A 10,039-nucleotide genomic window follows, 5' to 3' on the forward strand; every position below is an offset into this window, starting at 1 on the left:
TACTGAAAACTCACATAAGCAGCTTAAAATGGGGTCACCAATTCAAACAGAGCCAAGTATAAAGGAAGAGCCGCCAATGCGTGATGCTATGGATATCAGCCATGAGGGGAGCCAACAAAAGAAGGGTATGGAATCAATAAGAAGCCTAACTAAGGTAATTCTTAAGCCCAGGGAAGCTCTAGAGGCAAGTACAAGAATCTGAGGTGGCTTTTTCCCATAGCAGGTGACCAGCGTGTGTTAGATTTAAAGGGACAGTACATAATAATAGCAAGCAACTTCATTGAATTTCTGTCAATCAGATGCACCCAAGTGAGACTTTGATTTGAAAGTGAGTTAAGAGGCAGGTGTGGATCATCCATTTTACTGAGAAAAGCAATGGCAGCAGCTTTCTAGACACAGCAGAGGTAATGGGTTCTGCTCTCTATTCATACCCATAATTGTTTCTGGAAATGTAGCCTAAAGCCTGTTCTACCAACCTTTCCAAATATTTCCTAAGTGATTGGATACAATTTAATAAATTCCTTACTCCTTAAAGTAGCCACAGAAGACAGTATGGTCTGTAGCTATGAACACAGAAATCCTTGGATTTTCTTTTTAAAGATTTATTTATTTATTTGAAAGAGAGAGAGTGGGGGGAAGGAGCAGAGGGAGAGAATCTCCAAGCAGACTCCCCGCTGAGTGCTGAGCCCAATGAGACCTGACCTTGGGCTCGATTTCAAAACCCATGAGATCATGACCTGAGCCTAAACCAAGAGTCGAACGCTTAACTGACTGAGCCACACAGGCGCCCCAGAAATCCTTGGATTTTAATTCAAGCTGTGTGTGTCTGTGTCCTGAAATAACACACTCTACACTAACATGAATTTGGAAAAAACATGACTGGTATTTGGGCTGTCATCCTCTGGCTAGCTCCCATTTGGAAACAGGGATGGATAACTTCATTATCTTTTACTGCAGAATATATACGGTAAGAGGTGAAAACCTTAAAATAATTTGGGACTTTCTCATTTCAGCATATACTCAGCCGTGTGCAGTATAGGATGATACAGTATCATGGTAATACATAGTGACTAAAAAAATATTGATTTCCATTGACCTTCATTTTCTGCAAGTGAATTTTTAGTTACCACTTACTGCTTTATGCTAAGAAGGTACATACATAGTATACTTATATATATACACATATATGTTACATACAGACACATACACACATTTGCTATAATTAGATCATTGAGTTTTTGTGACACCTCATGAAAATAAAAAACACCTTACAAAAGCTTCATCTCAAAAATCGATCTTCCAGGAAACTGACTTGCAAAGGAAGGACTCCAAGGTAACAGAAAGTTTCTGGCCAAGATGCAGGTAAGGACAGATCCGGGGAAGTGGGAGCGTACAATCTGTGGTCATTTTTCACTTGTGGGCAATTTCTTTTCTTTTCTTTTTTTTAAAGATTTATTTATTTATTTGACACAGAGAGAGAGAGACAGCGAGAGAGGAACACAAGCAGGGGGAGCGGGAGAGGGAGAAGCAGGCTTCCTGCCAAGCAGGGAGCCTGATGCGGGGCTCTATCCCAGGACCCTGGGATCATGACCTGAACCGAAGGCAGACGCTTAACGACTGAGCCACCCAGGCACCCCAACTTATGGGTAATTTCTGATTCCCAAGGGGGTGGCTGAGAGGCATTAGAAGATCAAAAGTGAAAGTCTAGGGTCCACGAACCTGGGCCCTGGTGACCTCTCCCACTTTCCGCTGGGACTTCAAAGTAACCCTAGGAATCAGAGTGACCCAAAAGTAGACAAGTTCTTCAAGGCGTATGTGTCACTGATGATCCCTATCGTTAATGTTACCGAGTATCTGGCAGACGCACATGTAAATGATTTCTACGAGGAGTGTTTCCAATACAACATCTACCACACAATTAAAACAGCACAAGGAAAAAAATGAACAAAACTCAGCAAAAAAAACAGAGTAAAATAGACTCAAATGGCTCTCGATTTTTGTTACTAGACACAGACTTTATTTTTTCAAAATAAGCATATTTATTATGGCCGTGATAATAGAGGACACAGACTGAGAATTCTGACAGAGTTAAAAATTATGATGTGAAAGAACTAAGTAAAAATTCTAGAATGAGTAAAAAGTGACATTAAGAATCCAATAGATAAACATTAGATTAATCTATGGGCAAATAAATATTAGCTGTATAACACAAGAGAACATATAAAAATATACATAAAATGAGGGTTAAAATATATATGAAATTAAAATGCACAAAAATTGCTTGTAAGATGAAAAGGGGATAAATTAAGTCAAAGTGTTCTCTGTTGCTTACATTTCCTTGGAACAAATATAAGGTACTAATTAATATTAGCAAATATTAATATTTAATGTTATATTTTAATATTAAATCGTAATAAAGAAATATTAAATGTTTAATTAATAAACATTTTAATAAAATATGAATATTTAATAGTCAATTAGATATTGAATGTTGAGTAGAAACTCAAAGAATAATCAAAGCTTATATATCTAAAAATAGAATAATAAAATCTAAAACAAGCAAAGAAAGAAGAGGAAAGGAATGCAGTAAAGGTGGGACAAATTGAAAACAAATAGATGGTTTAGGGTTCTTGGTTGGCTCAGTCGGCGGAGCATGTGACTCGATCTTGGGGTTGTGAGTTTGAGCCCCACGTTGGGTGTAGAGATTACCTAAAAATAAAATCTTTAGGGCGCCTGGGTGGCTCAGTCGTTAAGTGTCCGCCTTCGGCTCAGGTCATGATCCCAGGGTCCTGGGATCGAGCCCCGCATCAGGCTCCCTGCTCCACGGGAAGCCTGCTTCTCCCTCTCCCACTCCCCCTGCTTGTGTTTCCTCTCTCGCTGTGTCTCTCTCTGTCAAATAAATAAATTTTTTTAAAAAATCTTAAAAAAAAAAAATCTTCAAAAAAGAAAAGAGAAACAGATAGATGGCTCAAATAATGACACAAAAAATATATTAGTAATTACAATAAACATTAGTAGACTAAATATTCCAGTTAAAATATAACAGTTGTCAGACTGAGTTAAAAAGATTCAAAAGATATTCTAAGAGGCGTATTTTAAATATAAGGACACAAAAAGGTTAAATATAAAAAGGTGGAAAAGAGGGGCACCTGGGTGGCTCAGTCTGTTAAGCAACTGACTCTTGATCTCAGCTCAGGTCTTGATCTCAGGGTTGTGAGTTCAAGCCCCATGTTGGGCTCCATGCTGGGCATGGAGCCTACTTAACAATAACAACAACAACAACAACAAAAAGGTGGGAAAGAGATAATATATGATATAAACTGAATGCTTGTGGTCCCTTCAACCTCCCCCCCCACCACCAAATTTATATGTTGGATCCTAATCCCCAGTGTGATGGTATTTGAAGGTGGGGCTCTTGGGAGGTGATTAGGTCATGGAGGTGGGGCCCTCGTGAATGGGATTAGTGTCCTGATAACAGATCCCAGAAAGTTCCCTTACCCCTTCTGCCACGTGTGGACACAGCAGGAGGGTGGCTTTGAACCAGGAAGCAGGTCCTCACCGCACACCAAATCTGCTAGTGCTTTGACCTGGGACTCCCCAGCTTTCAGAACAGTGAGAAATGAATTTTTCAACAGATAAATTTCTGTTGTTTGCAAACCACCCAGTCTCTGGTATTTTGATATTATAATAGTCTGAATGGACTGAGACATGATGCAAAACCGAATTTTTAACAAAACTGGTATAACTTAACTAATTAGAGATAAAATAGACTTAAGGCAAAATGTATTACTGAAGACAAAAAGGAATATTTTGTAATGACAAAAAATTCAATTTACCAAGTAGACGTAACAATGGTAAATTTGTATTCACTTAATCACATAGACTCAAAAAACATACAGATAAATTGATAAAACCAAAGGTAAACAGACAAATCCATGTTCAGAGTGGAAAATTACAACACACCTCTCTCAATAACTATTAGAAAAGCAGGTCAAAAGATCAACAAAGTTCTAGAAGATTACAATAATGCAATTAGAAACATGACCTAATAGAGATATAGATAATATTCCCCCCAAAACTGAAAAGTATACATTCTTTCCAAGTGCACATGGAACATTATGAAAAATGATCATTCACAAAATTTAAAAGATTGAAAGGACATAAAATATGTCCTTTGATCAAATTCAAGGATGCTAGAAACCAACGATGATACTAAAAACATCCCCCCAGTGGCTGGAAATTAAGAACTAAACTTCTATATAACCTCTAAAGAAAAGAAGAAATTATGATAAAGTTTTACCCAATGATAATAAAAGTATAGCATATAAAATCTGGTGGGATGAGGTTGAACAGAGAATTTTCTGAACAGTGCAACTGTTTTACATGATACAGTAATAGTAGATAGATGTCATTACACATTTGTCAAAACCTATAGAACATAGAACACCAAAAGTGAACCCTAATGGAAACTTTGGACTTTAGTTAACAACAAATATTTTTCCATAAACCTAAAACTATTTTTAAAAATAACTGTTAATTTACAGAAGAAACTAGTGGGTTGAAATGGTGCCACCATTGTGTAAGCTAGTTTGGTGGTTTCTCAATAAGTTAAACACAAAATTACCATAGGACACAATAATTCCACTTGAGTCTATACCCAGGACAATTGAACATGGGTGTGCAAATAAAAACATGCACACAAATGTTTACAGCAGAACTGGTCACAGTAGCCCAAATGTCCATCAATTGATAAATGGATAAACAAAATGTGGTATATCCATACAATGGAATATTATTCAGCCATTAAAGGCCTGATGTATGCTAGAACATAGGTAGACATCAAAAACATTATTCTTACTGAAAGAAATCCGACACAAAAAGTCACATATTGAATGATTCTATTTGTATGAAATGTCTAGAATAAGAAATTCCACACAAACAAAAAGCAGATTAATATTTGCCAGGGGTTGAGAGGATGAGGGAATGGAGAGGGATTGCTTAATGGGGACAGGGCTTCCTTTTGGGGTGATGAAAATATCCTGGAGCTAATGGTGATAGTTATGCAATATTGTGATTTAACCAAATGTCTCTACTGATCAAATGTATGGGTTTTTTTTTTTTAAGATTTATTTTAGAGAGAAAGAGCATGCGAGCAGAGGGAGGGACAGAGGGAGAGAATCTTCAAGCAGATTCACCACTAAGCATGGAGCCAGATGGGGGCTCGATCTCATGACCCTGAGATCATGACCTGAGCCAAAATCAAGAGTCAGACACCTAACCGACTGTGCCACCCAGGTGCCCCATGTTATTTTTATTTTTATTTATTTATTTTTTACTGTACACACACACACACAAGCTAATGGGATGTATGCATTTCAAGAAATTTGGAAAAAATAGGTTAAAAGCATAACAAGTTTAATCTTAACAAAGTAGAAGAAAGAAAAATAAATATAAAAACAGAAATTGTTGAAACGGAAACTAGTCTACAAAAGAGGATCAATAAAGCTATAAATCTGAGGCAGTCAGGAGGGAGACTAATAAAATTGATACATGCCTAGGAAGACTAATCAGGAGAAAAAGAAAGAAGGCACAAATATCCAGTGTGAGGGATGATGAAATAGGACACATGACTAAAGATCATGCAGACATGAGAAAGCAAGTAAGAGAAAAATTGAACATCCTTATGCCAACACATTTTATGTTTTAGATGAAATGGATCTGGAATCACTACATTTATCAAAAGTGACATAAGAGGAAACAGAAAACATGAATAGCTTAATAAGTCTTAAGGAAAACGGAACCACAATTTAAATCATTCCCACAGATACAATTCCAGGAGCAAACAGTTTCAGTGGCAAATGACAATTCTGTACAAGGATTGAAACAGACACTACTTCCCAGTTTGTTTTATGAGGTCAGATACCTCAACACAAATACCTGACAGGGTCGATATGAGAAAATACTCATTTGTGAACAGGGAAGCAAAAATCCTAAAGAAAATGTCAACAAGTTGAATCCAGCAATATACACAAAGGATAATCTATTATGAGTAGGTTGAGCTTATTTCAGGAATGCATGGTTTAATTAAGCATTCGAAAATCAATGTAATATACCACAACAACAGAATAAAGGAGAAAAATAACAGATGCAGAAAAGTCATTGACAAATTTAAACATCTGTTCATTAAATTAAAAAAAAAAAAAAAGCCTTAGCAAGCTAGGAATGGGAAGAAGCTTGCTTAAGCTGATAAAGGGTATGTACACACACACACACACACACTCCTACAGTAAATTTGATCCTTTTTTTAAAAAGATTTTATTTATTTATTTATTTGAGATGGAGCGAGAGAGAGCACAAGCACGAGCAGTGGTGGGAGAGGGAGAAGCAGGCTCCCTGCTGAGCAAGCAGTCCGATGTGGAGCTCGATCCCAGGACCCTGAGATCATGACCTGAGCCAAAGGCAGACACTTAACCAACTGAGCCACAAATTTGATCCTTAATGAATTATTGTGAGTTTCCCTATGAGATTAGACATGATAATAATACTTGGTGTAAAATGAAAAACATTAACATATGTACACCATACATGAACATCAAAAGTATGAAATATCAAATACCAAGGACTCAATCTAATAAAAGTTGTATAAGACTTCATTGTACAAAATGTAAATGGATAAATTAAAGAAGAACCAAAGAAATGAAGGAATGTGCCATGCAAATTTGAGACTTTGTATTTATAAGATATCAATTCTCACTGGATTGATTGACAAAGTCAATAGGATCTCAGGTTTGTTTTGTGTTGTGTGGTTTTTGGTGGAAAATTGGGAACTGATCCTAAACTTTATCTGGAAAAGCAAATGACAAGGATAGTTCAGACACTCTTAGAGGTGAATGGTGGGAGGCTGACTCAACTTGATATTAAGAATTATTTTAGGGGTGCCTGGGTGGCTTAGTCGGTTAGGCGTCTGACTCTTGGTTTCAGCTCAGGTCATGATCTCATGGGTTGTGATCTCAGGGTCATGAGATCGAGCCCCGCTGTGGGCTCTGTGCTCAGCGAAGAGTCTGCTTAAGATTATTTCACTCTGCCCTTCCCCCAACTCCTGCGCTCACTCTCTTTCTCTAAAATAAATAAATAAATCCTTAAAAAAAAAAAAAGAATTATTTTAAGGCTATGGGTATCTAGGTGACTTGGTCAGTTAGTCTGACTCTTGATTTCAGCTCAGGTCAGGATCTCAGGGTCATGAGATCAAGCCCTGCCTTGGCTCCCCACTGGGTGTAGAGCCTGCTTAAGATTCTCTCTTTCCCTCTTCTTCTGCCCCACACCCCCCACTTGCACTCTCTCTCTCTCTAAAAAGAAAAAAAAATATTATACAGCTAGATTAGTGAAGACAAGGACAGACAGATAGACCAATGGAATAAAAAAGAGCCTACAAACAGAATCATGCATGTACAGAATGATGGCATCTGACAAATGTACCACAGAGAAGGAAGGAAGGGTGGGCTTTTCAGCGAAGTGTGCTAGAACGATTGACTGTTCAAAGCAAAAATAAACTTTTGGTGCTTACCTCCCACACCATACTCAAGTCCATTCCAGCTGGATTTAGAAGATGTTGTGTTCAAAGTAAAACACTGAAATGTCTAAGAATAATATCTTCACGATCTTGGAGTAGGTGACTTTTAAACATCACACACACACACACACACAATGCTAAGTGAAAGGAAAGGTTACCTCTACTCTCTAAAAAATTAAGAACTTCTGAGCATCAAAAGTTGCCATTAAAAAAAAATGAATGAAAAGGCAATGCAAAGTCTGGAAGAATATATTTATTGCATGTAAAGCCAAGAGGGCTTGCTTGCAAAGTATAAAGAACTGTTATAAGTCATTAAGAAAAGGCAAACAGTCTAACAGAAAAATGGGCAAGAGGCTTGAACAGGTACTTAGGTACAAAAGATAATGCCCAAATGGCCGAAGAACAAGAAAGGTGCTCAACCTCATCAGAAATCATAGAAACATGAATTAACATGACCATGCAAACCTACTGTATCCCCATGAGAATGAGGGAGAACATTTGAAAGGCTGATTTACCAAGTAGGTGAGGACAGGGAGCACCTAGTTTATAAACTTATAAGGAACAAAAATTGGTAAAACCACTTTGGAAAACCATTTAACATTGTCTGCTGAAGTCGAAGATTTGCATTCCCTAGAGCTCTGGAGAATGATTCCCTTCAGAGGGAGGGGTCGGTAGTGACTGGGCTTTGGCATGAGTGGGGCTTCTAGGGGACTAATGATGTTCTCTTTAATGACCTGGGTGTTGGGTTCCATGGTGGTTGGGTATCTGCTTTGTGATAAATTTTTGAGTTGTACATCTTTTCCTTTTGCACATTTTTCCATGTGCTATATTTCACAATGTCCAAAGGGTTTACAAGACAATCATTTCAATACAAACAATAAAATGGTGAAGGGCTGGAGAGTTTCAGACTGACAATAAAAAAATTGTTTTTCTTATAGCAGTTTTAATAATAAAAGTATTTCCAGAGGCCCTGGGTGGTTCAGTCAGTTGAGCATCAGACTCTTGGTTTCAGCTCAGCTCATGATCTCAGGGTGGTGAGATCCAGCCCTATGTCCAGCTCCATGCTCTGCGTGGAGTCTGCTTGAGGTTCTCTCCCTCTCCCTCTGACCCTCCCCGGGCTCATGCACATGTGCGCTCCCTCTCTCTCTCTCTCTCAAATAAAATATATAAATAAGATCTTTGAAAAAGCTAATAAAAGTACTTCCATAGTTAAAAACCTATTTTTATTGCAAACTAAAAAGAATAAATTTGTGGATAAAAATGAACCAAACTTAGGAAATGCCTCTGAGTTTACTTCTCAGTCCACACGCTCAAGGTTCTCTCATGAGCTCTACTATTTTTGCCTTTGATCTTTGCAATTTTGCACACAGGACAATTCAACCCCCTTTTCCCAGGGGCTCGGAAGAGTGTGTGGGCTGCACTCCCAGGCTGAGTGCCCCCTCTTGAGGCAGGACTCACAAGCTCACTCCAGCCACGAGGAGCTGCTCTCATGGGCTTACGTTCTAGAAGGAAAACACGGAGAGCACATATGTGCAGAATGTCAGATAGTGATCAATGCTATTGAGGAGAAGGGAGTCCTAAAAGCTACCGAACAAGGCAGGGGGCTCTGCAGCTCCAGCAGACAGTGGGCACCCTGCTGGACAGAGCAGTAGCTCTCTTGGGGGGGATCCCTGCTAGCCTGAGCACTAGTACTGGGACTTCTGTTCAAGCTGCCATGTGGGCACAGACATCAACAAGAAGCTCAGGGCAGAAGAACTTAAGAGGGCGATCTGTGATCACCCTGGGGCCCTGGGCACCAACAGTGGGGCTTTGGGGAAGGTCACAGGGAACACATAGAGAGCAGGACTCAGCAACATGGGGTATCCAATTCACACGGATGCAACCTCATTCAGAGCCACAGGTTGGGACGCCTGGGGACAGAAGCAAGGAATTAAAGACGCCCTGATGGTGATTCCTTTCAAGTTGTTACCAGACGATGCAAGCCAGGAAAACCAGCCTGGCCCCAGTGCTTGAGATCTCCAGAGTTTCTGTTCCCTTCCATCCCTAGGACACCTTCCCAAGAGTACCCCCTGTAAGAAAAACCAGGGTGCCTCACAGCCTGCTCTGGCCACTAATTCATTTGGAGAGAAGCTGCTTGTCTCTTCGATCTGAACTGCAGTGGGGCACCCCTGTTTGGAGGGCTTGAACGTGGGGTGCTCCCGCTGGATCACACTGACAGGACCATGGGATGCTAGGTGAGGGAGCACCTCCACATCCCTGTTAACCAGTTTGGGGCTAATGACAGTAAAAGGAAAACAGCTCAGTTGGCTGCTGGACAGGTAGCTCCCTGCTCCCCAGTTTTTCCGGGAAAAAAAAGAGGTGCTGGGTACATGTTGTTGGACAAAGGACGTGACTATTGCTGCTAAAACCACCAGAGCAAAGATGGTCGGTTCTGGTGACATTCCTTTCAGCCTCCCAGACACCCTGCCA

Source organism: Mirounga leonina, unplaced genomic scaffold (assembly GCF_011800145.1).
Source record: "Mirounga leonina isolate KUSES-001 unplaced genomic scaffold, KU_Mleo_1.0 Mir_488, whole genome shotgun sequence".
In the NCBI taxonomy this organism is placed as follows: Eukaryota; Metazoa; Chordata; class Mammalia; order Carnivora; family Phocidae; genus Mirounga; species Mirounga leonina.